Source organism: Opisthocomus hoazin, chromosome W (assembly GCF_030867145.1).
Source record: "Opisthocomus hoazin isolate bOpiHoa1 chromosome W, bOpiHoa1.hap1, whole genome shotgun sequence".
NCBI lineage: Eukaryota > Metazoa > Chordata > Aves > Opisthocomiformes > Opisthocomidae > Opisthocomus > Opisthocomus hoazin.
In genome coordinates this window covers 41,124,482-41,143,723 of record NC_134453.1, presented here as the reverse complement: position 1 = coordinate 41,143,723, position 19,242 = coordinate 41,124,482, and the positions used below count along the sequence as shown (strand labels likewise).

Sequence of the window (19,242 nt, the reverse complement as noted above, 5' to 3'; positions counted from 1 at the left end):
TCGATGATAACTTTCTGATGCAAGTGGTGGAGGAACCAACAAGGAAAGGCGCGCTGCTGGACCTTGTATTAACAAACAAGGAGGGACTGGTGGAGGATGTGATGGTTGGAGGTAGACTCGGCTGCAGTGACCATGAAATGGTGGAGTTCAGGATCCTGCGTGGAGGAAGCAGGGCGATAAGCAGGATCAAAACCCTGGACCTCAGGAGGGCTGACTTTGCCCTCTTCAAGGAGCTACTGGGAGGAATCCCGTGGGCCAGGGCTCTCGAAGGCAGGGGGGTCCATGAGTGCTGGTCGCTCTTTAAACAACACTTCTTCCATGCACAGGAGCAATGCATCCCCCTGAGAAAGAAATCGAGCAAAGGAGGTAGGTTAAACAAGGAGCTTCTAGCGGAGATCAGGTGGAAGAGAAAGGTCCATGGAATGTGGAAAGAGGGGCAGGCCATTTGGGAAGAGTACAGAAATGTGGTGAGAGCATGCAGGGATGCGACGAGGAAGGCCAAAGCCCACCTGGAATTGAAGCTGGCAAGGGATGTCAAAAACAACAAGAAGGGCTTCTTCAACTACATCAGCAGCAAAAGGAAGGCTAGGGACAACGTGGGGCCGCTGCTGAATGAGGCGGGTGTCCTGGTGATGGAGGATGCAGAGAAGGCAGAGCTACTGAATGCCTTCTTTGCTTCAGTCTTCAGTGCTAAGACTGGCCCTCAGGAATCCCAGGCCCCGGAGGTAAGAGAAGAAGCCTACAAAGAGGACGACTTTCCCTTGGTCGAGGAGGACTGTGTGAGGGATCGCTTAAGCGATCTGGACGTCCACAAATCCATGGGCCCCGATGGAATGCACCCACGAGTGCTGAGGGAGCTGGCGGATGTCATTGCTGAGCCACTCTCCATCATCTTTGAGAGGTCCTGGAGGACAGGAGAGGTGCCCGAGGACTGGAGAAAGGCCAATGTCACGCCAATCTTCAAAAAGGGCAAGAAGGAGGACCCAGGGAACTACAGGCCGGTCAGCCTCACCTCCATCCCAGGAAAGGTGATGGAGCAGCTTATCCTGGAGGCCATCATCAAGCAAGTGAAAGAAAAGAAGGTTATCAGGAGTAGTCAGCATGGATTCACCAAGGAGAAATCATGCCTGACCAATCTGATAGCTTTCTACGATGACATGACTGGCTGGGTAGATGAAGGGAGAGCCGTGGATGTTGTCTACCTTGACTTCAGCAAGGGTTTCGACACAGTCTCCCATGATATCCTCCTAGGGAAGCTGAGGAAGTGTGGGCTGGATGAGTGGTCGGTGAAGTGGATAGAGAACTGGCTGAATGGCAGAGCTCAGAGGGTTGTCATCAGCGGCGCTGAGTCTAGTTGGAGGCTGGTGACAAGTGGTGTCCCCCAGGAGTCAGTACTGGGCCCAGCCTTGTTTAACTTCTTCATCAACGACCTGGATGAAGAGTTAGAATGTACCCTCAGCAAGTTTGCTGATGACACCAAACTGGGAGGTGTGGTGGATACACCAGAAGGCTGTGCTGCCATTCAGCGTGACCTGGATAGGCTGGAAAGTTGGGCAGAGAGGAACCTGATGAGGTTCAACAAAGGCAAATGCAGGGTCCTGCACCTGGGGAGGAACAACCTCATGCATCAGTACAGGCTTGGGGTGGACCTGCTGGAGAGCAGGTCTGCGGAGAGGGACCTGGGCGTCCTGGTGGAGGACAGGTTATCCATGAGCCAGCAGTGTGCCCTGGCTTCCAAGAAAGCCAATGGGATCCTGGGGTGCATCAAGAAGAGTGTGGCCAGCAGGACGAGGGAGGTTCTCCTTCCCCTCTACACTGCCCTAGTGAGGCCCCATCTGGAGTACTCTGTCCAGTTCTGGGCTCCCCAGTTCAAGAAAGATGAAGAGCTACTGGAGAGAGTCCAGCGGAGGGCTACGAGGATGATGAGGGGACTGGAACATCTCCCCTACGAGGAGAGGTTGAGGGAGCTGGGCTTGTTCAGCCTGAAGAAGAGAAGGCTGCGAGGGGACCTTATAAATGCCTACAAATATCTGAAGGGTGGGTGTCAGGAGGATGGGGCCAAGCTCTTTTCAGTGGTGCCCAGTGACAGGACAAGGGTCAATGGGCACAAACTGAAGCATAGGAAGTTCCGTCTGAACATGAGGAACAACTTCTTCCCTCTGAGGGTGACGGAGCCCTGGAACAGGCTGCCCAGGGAGGTTGTGGAGTCTCCTTCTCTGGAGATATTCAAGACCCGCCTGGACAAGGTCCTGTGCAGCTTGCTGTACGTGACCCTGCTTTGGCAGGAGGGTTGGACTAGATGACCCACAGAGGTCCCTTCCAACCCCTACTATTCTGTGATTCTGTGATTCTGTAATTGAGAAAGAAAGGGCTGGTGGTACAATGACCTCCCTTAAATATATCTATACATAAAATTCAGCCGGGAGATCAATTATTGATAAAAACATGGAGAGAATCCTCATTAACCCCTCGTTGGGAAGGGCCTTTTGTTGTTCTTATCACCACAGATACGGCTATTCGTATGGCTGAGCGGGGTTGAACTTATGCATTTCGAGTCAAAGGACCGGTGAAATCCACTCCCACCAAATGGATTGTAATATCTGAACCAAGAGACCTTCGGATAAGGATGAAGAAGACTGGCACCAGCGAATGAACCATCCTAGAAGGGAAGTGAGAGACAATCTACACTAGTGGTTTCAAATACCGCCCCCCCCCCCCCGAAGGTACTTTACGGAAAGTACACTTTGCACCCTGGAGTAAAGGAAAATACCTGATCAAACAGGAGGGGCTGGACTGTATAAGTTAATAGGAACATCTTAAGTCCTCCCTCTATGTTGTGAAGTAGAAACAGAAATACCTGAAACGCTCAAAATAGAAACATTTGGGGGATACCTTGTATAAAACACCCCACTTCTAGACATTCGGGTTGGGTAGTTTGTAAATGCGTAAAATGTAACAGAAAATGGTATTGTCTCACGTAAACGACACTTTTATTGTATGAAATGGAGAAAACACCCTATACCTACTAGAATCCAGCGAACAGAAATAGAGATATACGGATTGATTCATGGTCGGGAATTGTTGATACCCGAAACCTGGGAGATATATGAGACAGATTGGAATAAAACAATAAACCAGTGTACTGCCAGGTTCGCATGGAAGCAAGCCAAGCGGAGTATTAAGATTATTTAAAGGAGACTGCTAGTGGCAACAACCACAGGGGAGAAGGGACTAACTGAGGTAAGATCAAGGGTGGGAGCATTCACTGAGAAATTGTTATCACACCTCCTGTTCGAGAGGAACCTGAAGAGGGCAGCGGTGAATCTAACAACCCTAGAACTCCATTTTCCCGGATTTCGTTTATTGCCCTTAGGGCCCTGCTGACAAAAGCGTGTGGACCTGTTCAGGTCCTAGGAGGTCCAGAAAACCCATTCCTGAAGACTGCGGCTGCTGCCGAGAAGATGACTAACCTCGCTGCTCCAGGCACTGGAGTAGGCGAAGGAGGCAGACGCATGTAAGGTGGGATGCGGAACCAGTCCCTCACAGGGTGACCCTATAAGGGACAGAGAGGGAAGGAGTCTAAACCACTATACGGCGCCTCAAGCCGCAGGTACAAGGGAATTGGCCTCCTTCCAGATTTGGACTCCCCCAAGGCCCCCACCAGCAGTCTGTATTTGGGTAATATTGCTATTCTTTGAATGTGAGTTTATGGTTGTAAGATCAGGGGCTAGTGCTAGTCATCAACCTTTTCAGTGGACTTTAACCCGTATGGAAGACTCAAAGGTTATCCGTACCAGTATCACCCCTGGAGCTCCCACATTTAGTGTCACTAATTATGACTTATTAAGGCCTGCTGTAGGAGAACAGTGCTGGGGAGTAAACAATTTAAAAGGTACTTATTGGTGTCCAAATTCCAACCCAGGGAGAGGTTACTGTAATCTCCCAGGACACTTTTACTGTGCGTATTGGGGATGTGAAACCATAGCTACTGAATGGGAAGTGCCAATCAAGGTAAGAACTTAGTGGATGAATGGGCTCCAAAAGGGTGTAGGCATCCAACCTATGATTTTGGCCCCAATCTAATTATTAGTGGACCAGAGGTAGCTACTAGCCCCATGGAAACCACCAGAAATACTGTAACACCCTCCCTCGATAGAACGGGAGAACTCCCCCTGTGGAAAGTAATGCAAGCTACCTATGACGCCTTGAACCAAACCAACCCAAATCTAACTACACACTGTTGGTTGTGTTATGATGTGAAACCCCCTTTCTGTGAGGCAATAGGGGTAAATACTACATAAAACTTAGACACCCGAACCGCACCACCCCAGTGTTATTGGAGAGATAGGAAAAAGGGAATAACCATGCAATATGTTTCTGGATCTGGAGTCTGTATAGGCAAAGTGTGGGGACAAAAACGGAAGCTCTGTAGTTCTGTCTTGTCCACAGTGGGGAAAAAACAATGAAAAACGGGTTATTCCCTCTGAAGGAGCTCAATGGATCTGTTCCGAAACGGGCCTTACTCCATGTGTATCTCTGGTTGTGTTTAATGCTTCTAGACCATTGGGATGTGGAAAAACCCCGCATTACAAAAAGGGAACCCATCACTGCTATCACAATAGCCACCTTATTGGGTATTGGGGCGGTAGGGGCCAGGACAGGAATCTCATACAACAACAGTAAGGTTTTAGCTCCTTAAGAGCCACTGTGGATGAAGACTTGAAACGAATAGAAAAGTCAATTACGGCATTAGAAAAGTCCCTGACCTCACTATCAGAAGTTGTGCTGCAAAACAGAAGGGGCATGGATATTCTTTTCTTACAGCAGAGGGAGGGCTCTGTGCTGCATTAGGAGAAGAGTGTTGCTTTTATGCTGATCACACTGGAGTCGTGCGAGATACCATGGCTAAACTAAGAGAGGGTCTCGAAAAACACAAAAGGGAAAGAGAGACTCAGCAAGGATGGTACGAATCGTGATTTAATCATTCTCCCTGGTTAACTACCCTATTGTCAACCATTGCTGGACCCTTGATATTGTTAATACTTGTTTTAACCTTTGGGCCCTGTATCCTGAATAAAGTAATTGGGTTAATAAAAGGCAGATTAGAAGCGGACCTTTTGATGCTGTTAAAAAGACAATACGAGCACCTGGAGGGAGATGAAACCAGCAAGGAAGAAACCTTAATTCTCTCTTTAGCACGAGAGACAGTTGCATGGTTTGAAGAACAAATTAGTACAAATTAAAAGAGGGGGAAGTTGTAATAAACCAAAGCATATAAGATTTGTTCTCAAACCGGTTGGAAGGTGAAGGAGGCCCCCCCCTTCCCTCTTACCTTGGTATTTGCTGTATTGTTAATGTGCAACCCTTGCATAACCACTTCCTTAATCATTGTCGAAAGAATAAAGCGGGGATTTCTATGTACTGGGTCAACATGACCAAATAAGGAAAGGAACTGATCCACAATGCGGAGGAAGACTACGGCCTTCATCCTCACGACCACCAGAGGGACCAGAGTGACCCCCTAGCAACAGCATGCGCAGCCACAGAAGGAGACCAGGATGTGCTACATGGAACCGGAACTACTGAACTATAAAAAGGGACTCTGGGGGAGGTGGGGTGCGGACCGTTGGCGGAGCTAGATACTCCCTGGCCACCCAGCGCTCTTTTGCCTGCTTCATCGCTTGCTTAAATAAATTCTATTGCTAATAAATTGACACTTGATTAATTAACAATTGGCTCCTCAATTTGGATTCGTCACGGGAGGCGAGCATCTATAACACAGCGCATGTTTCACAGTCATGGATAACCTGTGCGATGGTGTCCATGGTCAAGTCCACCCTTCGGTCACGAGCCCATCCGTATGTCGCGTCTCTTCCTTGGTGGCCCGAGGTGTCATGGGCCCACTAAGCTATGAATAGTTACCTTTCATGTTGCCAGTCCAGATCCACCTGAGCCACTTCAATCTTGGCAGCCTGATCCACCTGGTGGTTGTTTTGATGTTCCTCAGTGGCCCGACTCTTAGGGACGTGGGTGTCCACGTGATGCACTTTTACAACCAACTGCTCGAGCCGGGCAGCAATATCTTGCCACAATGGGGCAGCCCAGATAGGTTTGCCTCTGCTCTGCCAGTTGTTCTTCTTCCATTGCTGCAGCCACCCCCACAAGGCATTGGCCACCATCCAGGAGTCAGTGTCAAGATAGAGCACTGGCCACTTCTCTCAAATGGCAGTGTCTAAAGCCAGCTGGATGGCTTTCACCTCTGCAAACTGGCTGGACTCACCTTCTCCCTCTGCAGTTTCTGCGACTTGTCGTGTAGGGCTCCATACAGCAGCCTTCCACATCCGCTGCTTCCCCACAGTGCGACAGGACCCATCCGTGAACAGGGCATATTGCTTCTCATCTTCTGGCAGCTTGTTATACAGTGGGGCCTCTTCAGCACGTGTCACCTCCTCCTCTGGTGATGCTCCAAAATCTTTGCCTTCTGGCCAGTCCATGATTATCTCCAGAATTCCTGGGCGACTGGGGATTCCCATTCGGGCCTGCTGTGTGATGAGGACGACCCACTTCCTCCATGTAGCATCGGTGGCATGATGCGTAGAGGGGACCCTCTCTTTGAACATCCAGCCCAGGACTGGCAATCGTGGTGCTAGGAGGAGCTGTGCTTCAGTGTCAACCGCTTCTGAAGCAGCTCGAACGCCTTCATATGCTGCCAGAATCTCTTTTTCAGTGGGAGTATAGCGGGCCTCGGATCCTTTGTATCCCCAGCTCCAAAACCCCAGGGGTCGACCTCGAATCTCCCCTGGTGCTTTCTGCCAGAGACTCCAGGTTCGGCCATTCTCCCCGGCTGCGTTGTAGAGCACGTTTTTAACATCTTGCCCTGACCGGACTGGACCAAGGGCTACGGCATGAACTATCTCCCGTTTAATTTGTTCAAATGCCTGTCGTTGCTCAGGGCCCCATTCAAAATCATTCTTCTTCCGGGTCACTTGATAGAGAGGACTTACAATCTGGCTGTAATTTGGGATGTGCATCCTCCAAAAACCCACAACACCCAGGAAGGCCTGTGCTTCCTTTTTGCTGGTTGGTGGAGACATAGCTGCTATTTTGTTGATGACATCCATTGGGATTTGATGGCGCCCATCCTGCCATTTTATCCCCAAAAACTGGAATCTCTTGCGCAGGTCCCTTGACTTTACTTCACTTAGTGGCGAAACCGGCTTTCAGAAGGATCTGAACTATTTTCTCCCCTTTCTCAAAAACTTCCTCCGCTGTGTCACCCCATACAATGATGTCATCGATGTACTACAGATGTTCTGGAGCTTCACCCTTTTCCAGTGCAGTCTGGATTAGTCCATGGCAAATGGTGGGACTGTGTTTCCACCCCTGGGGCAGTCGATTCCAGGTGTACTGGATGCCCCTCCAAGTGAAAGCAAACTGTGGCCTGCACTCTGCTGCCAAAGGGATGGAGAAGAATGCATTAACGATGTCAAATGTAGCATACCACTTGGCTGCCTTTGACTCCAGCTGATATTGAAGTTTTAGCATGTCTGGCACGGCAGCACTCAGCGGTGGTGTGACTTCATTCAGGCCACGGTAGTCTATTGTCAGTCTCCACTCTCCAGTAGACTTTCTCACTGGCTATATGGGACTATTAAAGGGTGAGCGAGTTTTGCTGATCACTCCTTGACTCTCCAGCTGGCGGATCAGCTGATGAATGGGGAGAAGGGAGTCTCGGTTAGTGCGATACTGTCGCCGGTGCACCGTTGTGGTCGCGATGGGTACCTGTTGTTCTTCAACCCTCAGCAACCCCACAACGGAAGGATCCTCCGAGAGACCAGGCAAAATGGACAGCTGTTTAATTTCTTCCGTCTCCAAAGCAGCTATGCCAAAAGCCCACCGATACCCCCTTGGGTCCTTGAAATACCCTCTCCTAAGATAGTCTATCCCAAGGATGCACGGAGCTTCGGGGCCAGTTACAATGGGGTGCTTCTGCCAGTCCTGCCCAGTGAGGCTCACTTCAGCCTCCAGTACACTCAGCTCTTGGGACCCCCCTGTCACTCCCGAAATACAAATGGACTCTGACCCTTGGAAATCTGATGGCATTAAGGTACACTGTGCACCAGTGTCCACTAGAGCTTTATACTCTTGTGGATCTGACATGCCAGGGCACCGAATCCACACCGTCCAATAAACACGGTTGTCCCTTTCCTCCACCTGGCTGGAGGCAGGGCCCCTCTAATCCTGGTCAGAGAATTTGCTGCTCACTTGCTGTAAGAATGACTTGGAGGTCCCTTCCAGAGGATCGGAATGAAGATCAACCTGTCTACCTGGTCTGGAGAGCTGGCTGCTGGAAACTGGAGTGGCATTTTTCCTAACAGAATCCCCTTTTGTGATTGTTTTACCTCGCAACTCACGCACTCGTGACTCTAGACTTGAGGTAGGTTTTCCATCCCACTTCCTCATGTCCTCTCCGTGGTCACACAGGTAAAACCACAGGGTGCCCCGAGGTGTATAGCCTCTATATTCCCTCTCCTGAGCAGAGAAACACTTGCCCCTAATAGCTGAGATGATGGCCCGTACAGGTGGGGAGTAGGACATATTCTTTTCTAGTCGCTTGACCAGTTTCTCCATGGCTGAGACAAGGGAGGAAGAGAGACTTTCCTCATATTGCCGGAGTCTGACAGCCACCTCATCCACTGTTGGTGCCTCTTTACCTTTCCGGTCTACTATTGCCAGTGAGTTGGCATATGAGGATGGTGCACTCCGCACAACTTCGTCCATATAGATGGTGTGCACTGGATTTCGTCTGGGTCTGTGGGGAAGTGGTCATTGTCTGTGTCATAGTAAACCAGCTCCCGCACAGCTAATTCCCTCAAGTACTGAATACCCCTTTCCATATTGGTCCACTTGCCAGGATAGTATACAACATCCTCACTGAAGGGGTACCTCTCCCTCACACCTGACAGAAGCCTCCTCCAGAGGCTGAGGACTTGTTCCTTTTTCCCAATGGCCTTGTCAGTGCCCCCTTCCCTGGCCAGGGATCCCAGCTGCTTGGCTTCCCTGCCCTCTAATTCCAAGCTGCTGGCCTTGTTATCCCAGCACCTCATAAGCCAGGTGACAATGTGCTCGCCAGGGTGGCGGCTGAAATCTTTCCGCCTGTCTCGCAGCTCGCTCAGGGACAGGGACTGGGTGATGATCTCTGTCTCTATCTCCTTGGATGATCCTGGCTCATTGTCATCCCTCCCGGAGTGATCTGCTCTCTTTTCGTCTTTCTTTAGTTTTACAGGGGCAACTGCTACCAGCACAGGTTGGTCATTGGGCTCAGCCGCAATGCCTGCAGCTGGTACTGGAGCTGGAGCAGCTGCCGTGCCCGCTGGGGAAACCGTGGCAGACCCTGCAGCTGTGGCAGCGGCAGTCGTGGTGCTGGTCGGGTGGGCTGTGACTGCCTGCTGAGCTGGAGGGGCTGCAAACCTGGCTGGGGGGGCAGCGCCAGTCGCAGTGCCTGCCGCTTCGTTTCCCCCCCTTTCCCCTTTAGGGCACTGAACAGTGTTGAACATGGCTCGGTAGGCGTGGGCCAGACCCCAGCACATTGCTGTGATCTGTGTCTCTCTGGAGTTCCCAGGGTGGCAGCACACTTTTTGCAGATATTTTACTAGTTTTTCCGGATTCTGTACTTGCTCAGGGGTGAGTTTAAAAAACATCGGGGGTGTCCACTGCCCTAGGTACTTGCCCATGCTGTCCCACACACCCAGCCACTCACAGCTATCCGGCCCCGGGGCAGGTCTCTGCACGATGTTCTTAACGACTTGTTTAACCCTAAACAAAAGCTGAAACCCATTCAGGAGGCAGAACAATAGGAGAGTGATGGCCTGAGCATCCCACGGGTACTCGAAATTCTCAGAAGCCCTTAGGACTAGCCTGAAGGAGAGAGGGGGGGCAAAAGAGTAGGGGGAGGTATCCCCTCCGGTTTTCCCCACAGATTACAGAATCACAGAATCACAGAATGGTAGGGGTTGGAAGGGACCTCTGTGGGTCATCTAGTCCAACCCTCCTGCCGAAGCAAGGTCACCTACAGTAGGTTGTAGAGGACCTTGTCCAGGCGGGTCTTGAATATCTCCAGAGAAGGAGACTCCACAACCTCCCTGGGCAGCTTGTTCCAGGGCTCCGTCACCCTTAGAGGGAAGAAATTCTTCCTCATATTCAGACGGAACTTCCTGTGCTTCAGTTTGGGTTTGACTATTAACAAATTCTAAGACAAACTGGGTTTGATTATTAACAAATTCTAAGACATAGGATCCGAGGTATGGAAATGACCGCAGTGCTGCATGCAAATACAAGTCTAATTTCATGCACAGTGATGTTTTCATGTCATAAGTCGATATCATACAGTACAGCAAAATCATCTTCCTGATCCTTTTCCCCGAGGTAATGAACAGCACCACAGGGAAACCATAGTGCAAGTACGGATTCAAAAACCACTGCCATCTGATCAAAGAGAGAAACATTTTTTACTGGCGACTATTTAACTAACACAGTAAATGCATGCAACAAATTATAACAAAATCTAAGCAAGCTGTTTTAACACCCGCTGCTCAGCCCTGCCATTATCCCCGCCCCACGCTTTGGCGCCAATTTATTGTTCTGGTTTGGCTGCGGCTGGCAACAAAGCGCCACGCGGCCGCCCCTCTCCTCGCCAGGATGCGGAGGAGAATGGAAAGAAACAGGCAGAAACTGGTGGGTCGGGATAAGGGCAGTTTAACAGAACAGCAAACAGAACCGGACCGGTGCCCGTGCTCCCAAGCCGCGAGTGAGTTCTCGACGCCCAGCTCCCCCCCACCGGAACCCAGCATGACAGGCACATGGTCTGGAATACCCTCCTCTGTTTGGCCAGGATGGGTCAGCCCCCCGGCTGTGCCCCTTTCTGGAGTCCGGTGAAAATTAACCCTGTCCTGGCCAAACCCAGGACAAGGGACCATCCTGAATTGGTGGTCAGCTGCTGTTGTAAATAACTGATGATCAGAATGTGTAACATCACTCTGCCACAACTCACTAGTTCGTAAACCATGAGGGTTCACTACTGTATATGATGATACGGGTGTAATACGTTGACAATCAGGGCATGCACGAACATATTCTGTGGCTTGCCCTTGGGACAAAGCAAATTGTTTATGCAAGGAAGAGGCATTTTGATGAAAGAAGTTGTGAGATAATCGGGCTTGCTCAAAACTGCATGGCAGTACTGCTGCCATTGTCCATTTATCTGCTACAGGATTTCCTTCAGTTATTGGTCCTGGTAGAGTAATATGTGACTGTACAAGCGTTATGAAATATACATGTACACAATTTTTAAGTATTGTAGCTAATTTCAATAGCAAGGAAAAAAGTTGCTTGCTATTGATCTCTTTTATCATTGCATCTTCCATGCGTTGAACAATACCCACAACATATGCAGAATCTGCAACAACATTGAGTGGTTCAATCGAAAACATTCAAAGGCATGCAAGGTCGCTGATAGTTCAACAATTTGTGTGGATCCTTCAACAATTAAAACAGATCATTGCCAATCTGACGAATCTGTTTGTTTCCACACAACTACAGCTTTATGTGTTTTCCCTGATCCATCCAGAAACACTGTTCGTGCTCCTTTAATAGGAACAAGAACACACTGGTTTTTTGACTGCAATGGAATTTGAGAGAGGGAATGTAACAGCTTATGTTGTGGGAGGGTATAACGTATCTCATTTAAATAATCAGTTAGAGTGGCTTGCAGCGATAAGAATTCTCTAGTTAATACCACAAAGTCATCTGTAGCCAGCAGCAGGTAAATAGTATCAGGATCACATCCTGTCAAATGCTGACAGCGATTCCGACCTTGTGCTATTAAGGACACTATCATATCTACCTTTGTGGTTAATGTTTTCATGGCCGTATGAGACAAAAAGAGCCATTCCAGAGCCTTCAACTCCTGCGTGTTAACACACCACTGACCTAAAAGAGCATAGGGCTGGAAAAAAGCATAAATTATATACAAATCTACTGGTAACTTGACATTGATTCTGAAGGCAAAGGAAGTTGCGATTTTATCCAAAACTTTCTGCAAGACTGTTTTTGCTTCTGGCGTCAATCTCCTGGATGATAACAAATCTGAGTCCCCTTTCAACAAGGTAAATAGAGGGGACAACTCTTCAGTTGTGATGCCTAAAAGGGGTCGTACCCAATTAACTGTTCCTAATAATTTTTGTAGATCATGACGAGTGGTGACCTGATCAACAATACACAATGGTTGTGGGAACCCTTGTGAAGTAAAAAGTTTCCATCCTAGATCCTTCCAGGGCTGCTCTGTCTGCACCTTTTCCGGGGCTCTCTGTAACCCGTAGATCTTTAATGATGATTCTAATTTAGCGAAAGCAGTGAGCAGCACATTTTGTGTTTCAGCAGCAAGGAGGATGTCGTCCATATAGTGATATCAGTAGATCTGATTGAAGGATTGCCGTACTTCTTTTAATGCTGCATCCATGACTACCTGGCAAATCATGGGGCTATTCATCATGCCTTGTGGCAGAACGACCCAGTGGTATCGCTGCATAGGTTTGCTGTTGTTAATTGAAGGCACAGAAAATGCAAAATGAGCACAATCATCAGGGTGCAAAAATATTGTAAAAAAACAGTCCTTTAAATCAATACCAAAAAGAGGCCAGTCTTCTGGGATCATAGCTGGGTTACGAACACCAAGCTGTAGTGGCTGCATTGGGCTCATTACTGCATTTATAGCCTGCAGATCTTGTAATAATCTCCATTTACCAGACTTTTTTGGAATGACAGATACAGGGGTGTTCTGTGGGCTGGTAGATGGTACCAGGTGACCTAATGCTAGCTGCTTGTCCACAAGGAATTCTACTGCAGTAAATGAATTGTACACACTTTTTCCAACCAAGGGCTTGACTGTAAGGAAAATGGTTCTCGCCGCGCCGCTTCTGTGTCGGGCTGGGCCGGGCGGGTGTGGCGGGAGCTGGCCGGGGGGGGGGTGGAGCCGGTCCGCGCCGCGCCACCAATTGCCGAGCCAAGGGGAGCCCGGCCTGCTCGGCGGGAAGGGGAGGCGCGCGGGGTCCGTGTGCCCCAGCAGTGCCAGGTTCGTGGACCCGTCTGGTGCGGTGACTGCTGGCGCTGCGGGCTGTGCTGCGTTGGAGGGACTGCACGATTTTAGGCTGGAATTCACCCTGCTTTGATCTCAGGTCGGGTACGCCGGTTGCTGTACAGGGACCCTGTTGTACTTTTTTGGTTGCAAGATGAAATAGCAAGATCTCAGCGGCTTCCTCTTGTTCAATTTGTCTCATAATAGCAGTTTGTAACCCATCTAAAAACTGAACATAGGCTTCCTGAGATCCCTGTCGAATTGATACAAAAGACGCTTCTCGCCAGCCAAGGTCTGGCACCTTTCGCAAGACCTTGAGAGTTAAATCCGTGGCTTGCGTAAATACTGCTCTTGGTAGCGCCACTTGTGCTCCCCCCGTGGCATAATTATCTTGACCCAGCAACTCTTTTTCTCCAATACCTAATCGAGCAGCAATATTCTCCATAACTTGCACAATCACAAGTTCCTTATGTTCTGATGCCCAGATGGTATATTGTGCAGATGATAGAACCATTCTAAGTATTGATCACCAATCAGAAGGGGTCATGACAGAAGATTCTCCTATAGCCTGTATGAGGTTCATAGTAAACGAAGCCTGGAGACCATATTCTTGTATGGACTTCTGAACTTCCTTAATAGCCTCGTATGGTAAGTAAGCATACTCTGGGGCTTGGTTAGACTTATATACTACAGGCATAGCTTGAAGGATAGAAACATCTCCTTTGCAGAGCGCATCAATCCTACATTTATCTAACAATACGTTCGACTGTCCGACAACATTCAATGGTCCCGTACGCGTTAGAAGCTGTGTAGGAGCCAAAGGAGGGGGTGTGTAGGAGCAGAAGGGAGTGGTTTAGGAGCAAAAGGGGGGGATTTGATAAGTTACATATGCGATACTGATTTTTGTCATTGTGCCTGTAAAATTTTATCTGCTCTGGGGACGGCGGCTGCTGTAACCTTCACCGGAGTTAGCGGCGGGTATAAATCAGGTCCGTCCTCGGTGTCTGTTTCTCCGGGATCAAAAGGATCATCAGATTCTGGCAGATCTACCCCCTGCATTCCCTGTGTTGAGTTAGGGGTTTCAGCGTACGCAGGACTAAATGTTTCAAAAGACTGCAGCTCGGTCTGTTCCTGCTTTTGCGAGAATGGAGGAGGGGTGGCCGACACTTGTAAGATAGTTTCTGTGGGTTTTAGAGCATTTAAAGTTGTATACACTGTTTTCCAAGTAATAATGATTTCGTCAGGGACTTCAAGCCGCAAGTCCTTTTTTGTCTGCAATTCCTCCCCTACCTTTGCCCACAACGAGCTATCATATGAACCTGAGGAAGGGTACCACGAGCAATAGTCTCTTATCCAAACTAACAAATTAACCAACTTTGTAACTGATAAAATCTCTTGATGGAGCTTTTGCTCCTTTGTAGCTGACTGTCCCATCTTATAAATTCGCAGCCGCTCACCTCAATCGTTCCAGCGAAGGGTGATGTCTCCCCTTGTGTGTGCGCACGCGTGCATATGTCTCTCCTCTTGGTCCCAGCTGTGGTTCACCACCGGTAATGATCTCCAACTCTGAACATGTTCATGTCCAAATATCTTTATATCCAAATATCTTCATGTTTGAAAACCCACATTGGGCGCCATCTGTGGTGAATGACTTCACGGACCCCAATCTTGTGCTCAATCAGAATCCTTTCATTGCTCAAGTGAATACCTTATGTACTAATACAATAGTTACTAGAGCCAATCAGATTTGGATTCATGGCTTTGGGAATGCCAGTTCACAGTTGCTGTTTTCCAGGATCTTTTGCAGCTGGATGTGTGAAAACAGCTTATCTCCTGAGAAGGGAGGCACAGGATGCGCTGATCTTTCAGGGTCATGAGACAGTGCTGTTCTGTCTCAAATTATATGGTTTCCCACATTCTTTCATGTACTTTTAGTAAAGAGACTTCACAGTATTCAGTGGACTGCAAGATGGGGTCCAGAGGGGTAAAGCCCTTCCCACTGTAAGGGAAGACCAGGTTTGGGACTACCTGAGGAACCTGAACATACATAAGTCGACGGGACCTGACGAGATGCATCCCAGAGTCCTGAGGGAATTGGCTGATGTCCTTGCCAAGCCACTCTCCATGATATTTGAAAGGTCGTGGCAGTCAGGCGAAGTCCCTGGTGACTGGAGGAAGGGAAACATTGTGCCCATTTTTAAAAAGGGTAGGAAGGAGGACTCTGGGAACTACCAACCTGTCAGCCTCACCTCTGTGCCTGGGAAGATCATGGAACAGATCCTTCTAGAAGCTCTGCTAAGGCACATGGAGGACAGGGAGGTGATTCGAGACAGCCAGCATGGCTTCACCAAGGGCAAGTTCTGCCTGACCAACCTAGTGGCTTTGTATGATGGCATGACTACATCAGTGGACAAGGGAAGAGCTATGGATGTGATTTATCTGGACTTCTGTAAAGCCTTCGACACAGTCCCTCACAACATCCTTCTCTCTAAATAGGGGAGATATGGATTTGATGGGTGGACTGTTCAGTGGCTAAGGAATTGGTTGGAAGGACGCAGCCAGAGGGTAGCGGTCAACGGCTCAATGTCCAGATGGATGCCAGTGACAAGTGGTGTCCCTCAGGGGTCTATACTGGGACCGGTGCTGTTTAACATTTTCATCAATGACATAGACAGCGAGATCGAGTGCACCCTCAACAGGTTTGCAGATGACACCAAGCTGAGTGGTGCAGTTGACACACCAGAAGGACGGGATGCCATCCAGAGGGACCTGGACAAGCTGGAGAAGTGGGCCTGTGTGAACCTCATGAGGTTCAATAAGGCCAAGTGCAAGGTCCTGCATCTGGGTCGGGGCAACCCTAGATATCAGTACAAACTGGGGGATGAAGGGATTGAGAGCAGCCCTGCCAAAAGGACTTGGGGGTACTGGTGGATAAAAAGCTAGACATGAGCCACCAATATGTGCTTGCAGTCCAGAAGGCCAACTGTATCCTGGGCTGCATCAAGAGAAGTGAGGAGATTGATGACACGGGCTCCGACATCCAAATTGAAGACCCTTTATTTATCAGAAAGCTGCTTTTTATACCCTTACAAAGCTGTCGATGTGCTCCAGCCCAAATGCTTATTCCTTAACATACATTGTTCACCGCCTATTCTCCACATTCAGTGCGCTAGCCTAGCTGTGCATGATTTTCTCCTTCGTTAGCTCCGGGCGTTCTGCCAAAGTCCTCTGTTGCAAGTGATAAAGTCCTTATTTTAGTCTTGTTCAGAAACTCTCAAGGACATCATGACCTTTGTTAATATAGTATGTTCCCACAGAGAAGCGTGGCCAGCAGGTCAAGGGAATTGATTCTGTCCCTCTAGTCTGCTCTGGTGAGACCCCACCTGGAGTCCTGCATCCAGCTCTGGAGCCCCCAGCACAAGAAGGACATGGAGGTGGTGGAGCGGGTCCAGAGGAGGGCCACAAAGATGATCCGAGGGCTGGAGCACCTCTCCTGTGAGATAGTTGGGGCTGTTCAGCCTGGAGAAGAGAAGGCTCTGTGGAGACCTTATAGCAGCCTTCCAATACCTGAAGGGGGCCTATAGGAAAGAGGGGGACAATCTTTTTAGAAGGCCTGTTGTGATAGGACAAGGAGTAATGGCTTTAAACTAAGGGAGGGTAGATTTAGACTAGATATAAGGAAGAAATTTTTTACCATGAGGGTGGTGAAACACTGGAACAGATTGCCCAGAGAGGTAGTGGAGGCCACATCCCTGGAAACATTCAAGGCCAGGTTGGATGGGGCTCTGAGCAACCTGGTCTAGTTGAAGATGTCCCTGCTCACTGCAGGGAGGTTGGGCTGGATGACCTCTAAAGGTCCCTTCCAACCCAAAGCATTCTATGATTCTATGTTTATCTAGAACATAAAAATATCCTTTCAGAAAGTTTTCATGTTCCATGTTTTGCAGCTTAAGCTATATCTGAAGAAATTAAAAAAAAAATATATAGGATAATCTCATGAAGTTCTTACCTATAAGGAGAACATTTGTATTCTGTCTTTCCAGACACTCAGCAACTTCTATTGCTTTTTCAAGACTCATCTGTTGTGGTAGAGGAAAAGTTAAATGTATATTTTCATAGCATTTTTACAGTTAATTTTCTTATATTAGTGTCCCCTAAAAGGGGTTAGAACTTCAGACTGCTCAAACTTGCCTAGTCCTTTGAAACAACAAAAATCATGCCTGACTTCTGTAAATGAAGAACTGTTTAGCTTCAAGAGCAAACTTTTAAGAGGTATCTTAATTTGGCTATTAGTCATGCATTTCCAGTTGTTATCTTTGTACATTTGTAATACAATACTTTTTTATGGATCAATATCAGCCATCGCACACACTAAAGTATTACATTTTCTAAGAGCCAGATCTTTATCCTGAAAAGAGTCAACATCACCACACTTATGTTCTAATCTACTACATGGTATATTTCTCCCATAATCTGTTTTTAAGAGGCAGAGGGAAGGATCCGCAATGAGATCTTGTAAACATGCAGACAAAATTTATTCAGAGATTATCCATTACACAAGGGAGACTGAGTGGAATTAAAGATCACAAACCCAGACGTAACACTGTTGGTTTCCAGACCTAACTCTTCATAAAGTTTGTATTTTCACCAAAAGTTTGCACACAAACCAGCACACAACCACTTAGGTCACTAATAGAAGCTGACAGTTTATTTTGTAAGTGTGGAGTTGTCAGATTCTTTGTTCTAGCATCTAGAATAGCTGAGAAGGCATTCCTACTAACTGCAAGAGCCAAGAACAGGCTGATCCAGGAAGCAACTGGATCCAAGCATGGAAATGACCAGTCTCAAAACAATGTAAGGCTAGGAACTTGGGCTGGCATTTAAACTACTTGTGATCTTGGTTATGTCAATGCATTTCTCAACATATGATCTTCACTAGAACCTCTCATTCAACATAAATTTAAATTCTGGAATAAGGAATGAATAACTATCAATATTTATTGATTGGTATTCAGACTAGAAAGAATTGAAGCTGACTGCAGAAAACTGTGGCAGCACTTCATGGTAACAAGCTGATCACAGAATAAACTGGCAGAAAGAGCTAGCACAAAGTAACACTGAAAAATAAAACCCCTCAACATTCCACTATAACAGGTTTGCTGGAAGAGCTGTAGTTGGAATGATCTGCTGCTTCTCACATCCTTTAATGCGGGAAGCTTAACACAATTCTGCACTGTGAAAATACTGTCTCAAGTTGTAAAATAAGAGATATAAATGGGACCATTGTCACGTTAATTTGGCAGAAAATAAACCCCCTTGCTTTCTAATGCTCTTCACCGAAGAGAGAGGCTAGGTGCAGCTAGGTTTAAATTCTGAGTGATGTCCAATTTGCCACTACCAGTCTAGTCGCGTTTAATATGTATATTAAACTACCACGATTCTGGATACACTAATAGCGGTCTGCACCTTCAGTCCAGTCGTGCTCATGAACTAGCAGGGCCGCATTTGGCAGTGAGAAACTGTGACAACTGGCTACTTAAACAGTGCAGTTTTACTTGTGTAACAGGTATGCTGGGTCTCAACATCCATGAAGGGACAGGAACGATCCTCACACGCCTTGGTAAGATGCACAGTCGGATCCTTTATTCCCCCGCTTGTGTGGTTATATACATTTACCATATCTGTACACACGATTATGCTTATATCGGATAGGCTACAGACATAAATCACACACTGTTCACACGCCCCACATTCCCTTATAATTGGTAACTATGCACTAACGTCAATAGCAACAGACTGCCTCCACGTCCTTGAACACATCTTGGTTTTTGCTATCAATGGCTATTCTTAGCTGTCTTTTCCAGCAAGCCTGTTGAATCATGCTGTTTTGCTTAAGCGGCCTAGTCGTGCTAATTCTCAAGCTACATCGACCCCAACATCTCCCCCTTTTTCTTTTCAATAAAAGCTAAGCTATCTTATCATTACCTTAAAAGCATTTGCTCAATTTGTGTTAGTTGCATCACAAAAATTTTCTTCACAGTTACCTCTAGTGCCTTTTGTGTTATGCGTATTATACACGGGACCAACATAATCACTGCCATAATCATTAC

The 19,242-nt window shown here is 47.8% G+C and overlaps 1 pseudogene; it reads right to left on the bottom strand.

The window, feature by feature from the left end:
• Positions 1 to 17,211, bottom strand: part of LOC142365511 (myotubularin-related protein 12-like) — a 49,637-nt pseudogene extending 32,426 nt beyond the window's left edge.
• Positions 17,212 to 19,242: the final 2,031 nt, after the last annotated feature.